The sequence below is a fragment of the Phyllostomus hastatus genome, unplaced genomic scaffold, assembly GCF_019186645.2.
Source record: "Phyllostomus hastatus isolate PE091 unplaced genomic scaffold, TTU_PhHast_1.1 phas_contig_40, whole genome shotgun sequence".
NCBI classification, from domain to species: domain Eukaryota; kingdom Metazoa; phylum Chordata; class Mammalia; order Chiroptera; family Phyllostomidae; genus Phyllostomus; species Phyllostomus hastatus.
In genome coordinates this window covers 40,389,315-40,395,314 of record NW_025333872.1, presented here as the reverse complement: position 1 = coordinate 40,395,314, position 6,000 = coordinate 40,389,315, and positions in this window count along the sequence as shown.

Genomic DNA, 6,000 nt, shown 5'->3' with positions numbered 1-6,000 from the left:
TCCCAGTCAGGGCATGTGCCTGGGTTGTGGGCCAGGTCCCCAGTGTGGGGTGCACAGGAGGCAACCACACATTGATGTTTTTTCCCTTTCTTTCTCTCTCCCTTCTTCTCTCTCTAAAAATAAAAATAAAATCTTTAAAAAGAAAAGAATCTTCAGACAATCATATAAGATAGAAAGTAAGCCTCTTTGAGGTTGGGAACTGTGTCCTGTTCATCTTGCTCCCACAGCCCGACTCTATGTCCCACTTTTCAGAGGCAAGCCCTGTTAAGAGTGCAGATTGTCTCCTTTAAGATAGGGGCAACTTTTTGGACTAATAGAATCACAAAGAATAACTGTGGGACACAAGTTCCAGATGAAATCTAGCAATTTACTGGGCAGCTAGTGAAGCCCTAGCCTTAATACAGGCCTCCATGACTATAAATGACCAATAATTAATTGGTTTAGGTTGATGCTTGTTATCAGTGGGCGGGGTTGGAAAAGCTGCTCCTGAAGGAGGAGTTGGACCTGTTTCTTCATTTCCTTCACACCACACACCTGACTGACCCTTATAACAATAGGTTTGCAGAGAAAGTTCAAAATTTTGGGGAAGTGTAGGCACCATCTCATTGTCTTAAAAAGCCTCAGAGAAGGTAACTGTGGCATCATGGAAACCCAAGACAAGAGGCACAAATGAGAATGGCAGCTCGACACAGACAGTGATACCAACTCTGAGTCAGGCTTGGACTCCAGCAGGACAACAGAACTGGCACCTGCAGTAGAAGGTGTGAAGCAATTCTAAAACTAAATGACCAGGAGAGGCTAGAGACAAAATTCAGGGGCTTGAGGTGCCCCACCAATGGAGAGTGGTGTGTTAAGCTTTTCACTATTCATCCACTGTTTATTAAGTGTTTATTTTATGCCTGGCACTCTGAAGTGAATACAACATATATAGCTCAAGGTACTTCACATAAATTAACTTTTCAGACAATATTAAATTGTTGAAAGTGTTGATTTTCTTAAATACTATCAATGGAACATTTTCTAATATTATATTTGCTACACAGTTTTGAATTGCATGGTAAACATAGGTTGTGCTTTACTGATGACTTGGGGTCAGCATCTTGTTTAGAATTGCCAGATAAAATACAGGACATCTAGTAAAATTTGGATTTCAGATAAACACAGGCAATATTTGGGACATAGTGTACTAACAAATTATTGCTTGTTTACTTGAAATTCAAATTTAATTGGGTGTCTTACACTTTTGTTAAATCTGGCACCCTACCATTATTATATGATGCTGTAATAATGCAGTAATGCCTCAGGTGCAATTAGACTATTAGTCCTGATACTTTGGTAGCTCAAGGGTCTTATGCTTTTTGAATTTTGTAGTTATTTTTTAACAGTCTCTTTCTTTGTTATCCAATGATTGTATTGCTTATTGTACTCAGTGCATTGCACTTTCAATTCCCCTTTCCCTCTCCTTCTACTTGATTGTTCTAATTGGTTTGGGCTGGGAAATAAGATCCAAAACACGTTTGACTTTTCTGTAAAGTAAGAGCAAATAGTTTTTGAGTAAGGATACAGGTACTTGAGAATACATATTTGAGAGGAATATGCAGATTTTAAAATAAGAACTTCATGAAAACTTATTTTGACTGCCCAGAGATCATCTTGTAGTTTCTTTCAAAGTCCCTCGGAATAGATGAATCATGGCTTATCTCCTGGAGTGCATTGTTCTTTATAGTGCACTATACAGGCATATAATTTTATTGCACTTCACTTTATTGTGCTTCACAGGTGCTGTGTTTTTTACAAATGGAAGGCAAAACCCTCCACCATAAAAAAGATTGCAACTTGCTTTAATATGTTGTTTGAACAAACAGCAACAACTCAGAGATATGCCTGTACAAGCAGAAATCAACCTCTATTGGAGAGGAGGTTACAGCTAGATATAAGTGATTTTGCAGTTGCATTTTCACAACAGGATTTTGAATGTTGTTCCTGAAAATCTTTAGGAAGAGTCAGATATATTAATTTGACTTGAGTAATCATGGGGACTAAGTCCCCTTGAAGTTCCTCTTGAAGTCATTCACAGATACATAGTTTTGATTAGTTTATGATCTATCCAATCAATTCAAAATAATGACCACATCCAAAATAATGAAATCAAAGTAAAATTAGCCAACATCATATCTATAATGGAAAATAGTATGTATTCCAAATATGGTGCTTAGAAGAGGTTCTGGCCAGCCTGCAAAATCTTATGTGGAAGTTATGTCTAGTCCTCCCTACTGAACTCATTTACACAGTGATTAAGCAATTTTTTTGGCCCCTAGGCAATGCTTGTTCTGAATATAGATTTGAAATGACTCCTGAATTAGAACTGCTGTTCCTAATGCTGAGCCTATCATTACTCAAACTCAGCATGCAAAGTCAGCAAACACCTCTCCACACTTTACAAACTCGCATTTATCTTTATTTGATGGCAGAACAAATGTTTGAAAATAATTTATGGTACAAAGGAGAATTTCAGGTTGAGGATGATGAAATTTTGTGTCACCCAGCTATGTCTACTTTTAAAGGCTTTAGTCAAAGAATGACTCATCTAAATCAGATCCTGGGGAATATTTTGGGAGGTGTTAGAAAAGTCCAGGGCCAAACAAAGACCAGCATCTTGATATAATGGTTTGATTCTTTTCAGAGGTTTCTGAGATTGTACAAATCAGAACATACTTAGTCAATCATCATGAAAGTATTATAAATATTTTCAAGCCTTTAAAACTTGTTATAGGCCTTTTAGTCACAACAAGAGCAATTCTGTTCTGTGTAGGACTCTGGAGCCATTAGCAGTACTAAATATTTAGATTCATGTGACCCGAATCAACTTATTAACATATTATAGTTTATATTCCTCTTGATCAGCAAAACAAAAATTCACTTCTAAACAATGTTGAGACTTATGGGATTTCAAGTGTTATTTTTTATTTTTAATTTTTGTCTAAGAAATATTTTCTTAGGTTTTTTTTCCTTCAACAGTTTTCTTCTACCCTAAAAGGGTTGCTATAATATTTTAGTAGATAGCTATCTTAAGGGACAAGGATAATGTAAGCTACTGGGAGGAAAAGGTGATTAAAAAATGTTTAAGAAACATTCAGTGGGTGTTTGGTGAAATGTGCAAGCTACTATACTATTGGCAAGGAGTTAAATACAGCAGTGGGAGAGGGAGATTCATGACTGGAGAGTTATAGTACAATGTGGTGAGAGTAATGATGAAGATGAGCAGACAGGTGTCTCTTTCTCTGTGAATCTATAAAACAAATTCATTCATGAAGTGTTGAGGGAAGGCTTCCTATAGGAGTTAGCCTGGTTGAAACTTAAAGGTAAGTAGTCAGGCAAAAGGTTGGAGCAGAGAGCCTGAGCAAAGACACAAAGGTGAATAGAAAAAGGTACCTCTTTTTCCTCTCAGCTTCTTACTCATTGGTAAAAGGGAAGGCTGCCTCAGGCTTGTCACTGTTTAATCATAACAGAGAGCCTTATGCAGACATGGCTGTGCAGTGATGATCTCATGGGCAGCTCTTATGACTAAAATGCCAAGTTTACCAGATACCCCCTACCACTTTTACATATTGGTTTGGCCAAAAAGTTTGTTTAGTTTTTTCTGTTTGATGACGCTAGTAGTGCTTAGTCTTTAACTTCATTAGAAACAATTTTGTTAGATCATATTGTGACAGTTGTCATATTAGCATGCATTAAAAAAAACTTATCAAAATTGGTGATTTTTTTGTGCAGCCATTTTAATATTGAAGATGGAAAAAGAAACACAACATTTTTGGCATATTATGCCTTATTATTTCAAGAAATATAAAAACACAACTGAAACACAAAAAAAGATTTGTGCAGTGTATGGAGAAGGTGCAGTGATTGAGCAAACATGTCAAAAGTGGTTTGAAAAGTTTCTTGGTACTGTTGACATTTTGGCCAAATAATTCTTTGCTATGAGGCTGTCTTTTTTGTTTTAAGATTTTATTTATTTATTTTTAGAGAGAGGGGAAAGGAGGGAGAAAGAGAGGGAGAAAAACATCAATGTGTGGTTGCCTCTTGCATGCCCCCTACTGGGGACCTGGCCTGCAACCCAGGCATGCCCTGGCGAGGAATTGAGCCAGGGACTCCTTGGTTCCCAGGCCCACGCTCAGTCCACTGAGCCACACCAGCCAGGGTGCTATGGGGTTGTCTTATGCATTGGAAGATGTTTAGCAGCATCCCACCCCTACCCACTAGAAGCCAATAGAGGGACATAGAGCTGACATATTCAAAGTATCTAAATCAATAAAGTTATCTTTGAAAATGAAAAATAGCTTTCATTTTATGGAAAAAGCTAAATGGACTTTTTGGCTAACCCAATACAACTCTTTCCTAATTTTCCGGGCAATCTAGTGTAGCTCAAATAAGCACAACCCCTGCAGTAGTTTCCTAGGGCTGCCAGGTTAAGTACCATAAACTAGGAGGCTTAACAAACAGAAATTTGTCTCTCAGTTCTGGAGACTAGGTATCAGCAGGGTTGGTTCCTTTTGTGGACTGAGGGAGAATCTGCTCCATATCTGTCCCCTAGCTTACGGTGGTTTGCTGGCAGTCTGGCTTTCCTTGGCTTATGGACACATCACTTAGATTTCTGCCTGTCTTCATATTCACAGTGTCCTGCCTGTGTCCAAATTTCACCTTTTTATAAGAATAGCAGTTATGATGGATTTCCAGTAACGCCTCATCTTAACTAACAATGTCTGAAATGACCCTATTTCCAATATGGCCACATTCTGAGATACCTGGGGTTAGGACTTCGGTGACGCGGGCTCACTGGCTGGCAGTGACTGCGGAACGCTGTGGACGGCTCATCAAAACACACGAGAAAAACATACACAGAGACAACCAGGTCCTGTGGGGAAATAGGGACGAAATGGCCACTTTCTTTAGTGGGGAGCACCATGGCCACCCTCCCTAGGGGGAGACCGCCTCGTTCTCCCACTCGAGCAGGCTTTTTATTGGGTTCATTTGCATAAGAATTCAGGTAAAGCTCATTACTCATTGCCAGGAAGTAAGGATCAAACAATAGGTAATAAGGAAGTCTGAGGGCCTATTTTGAGTCGGGGTCAAATAGCTGTAAAAATCTTTAAGGAACAAACTTACTTCTTCCTTGGACCCTTATCATTCAATTGAGAGCATTCTAAACAAAGCAGGTTTCACAGGATTTTACATATTCTTTCTTAGGCCTGATTGCCTGGGGAACCCGCCCTCTCCAGCACAGGGCTGCACCACCCTCTGTCATCGTTTCAGGCTTAGGTGGAGCAAGGGAAGAAAGGCAGCCAAGAGATTAGGAGATTTTCTCCCAGGCAGAATGAGGACTTAGGCTAAGTCAAAGCCGAGGGGTGAGGGTCCATCACCCCCTTTTGCTGTAGTCCCCAAAGTCCTTCCTTGGGGGCCTCCCACGTGATCGTGCCTGTCTCAGGTTGTTTTCCCCTTGGGGAATCTTACCTGTCATTGGCTAACCGACCAAGCATTGGGGGCCAGTTATAGATGAAGTAAAAGGAGCAAAAGCAGTGCTCCTGCCAGGGAGATAAGCTTTTGTCTCCTTGGGGGCTTATGGTCCAAGGTCATTCCCTCAGCCTTAGCCTTGGTGGGGGTTACAGCTTCTGATACCAGGCCAGGCGGTTCCCAACACTACAGCATTTGGATTTTGAGGAGATAGTTCAACCCATAACACACCCTTTCTGATGTAAGTTCTATAATTTAAGCTCAACTCTTAATTTCAGAAAATATTTACCAGGAACATAAATGTTTTGTGACTTGTTTTCTGTGGGTTGCCCTATTCTTCCTACTCATTTACATAAAACATGTATATTGTTAATTTCACCTTATCATAGATTTCATGGAGTGTTTAGAATTTAGTAAAGGTAAATTTTTGTTAAGTTGCTGTTGCATTAAATGCTAATTTTCCTCAAAAGATATTTCCCCAACAGTATAATA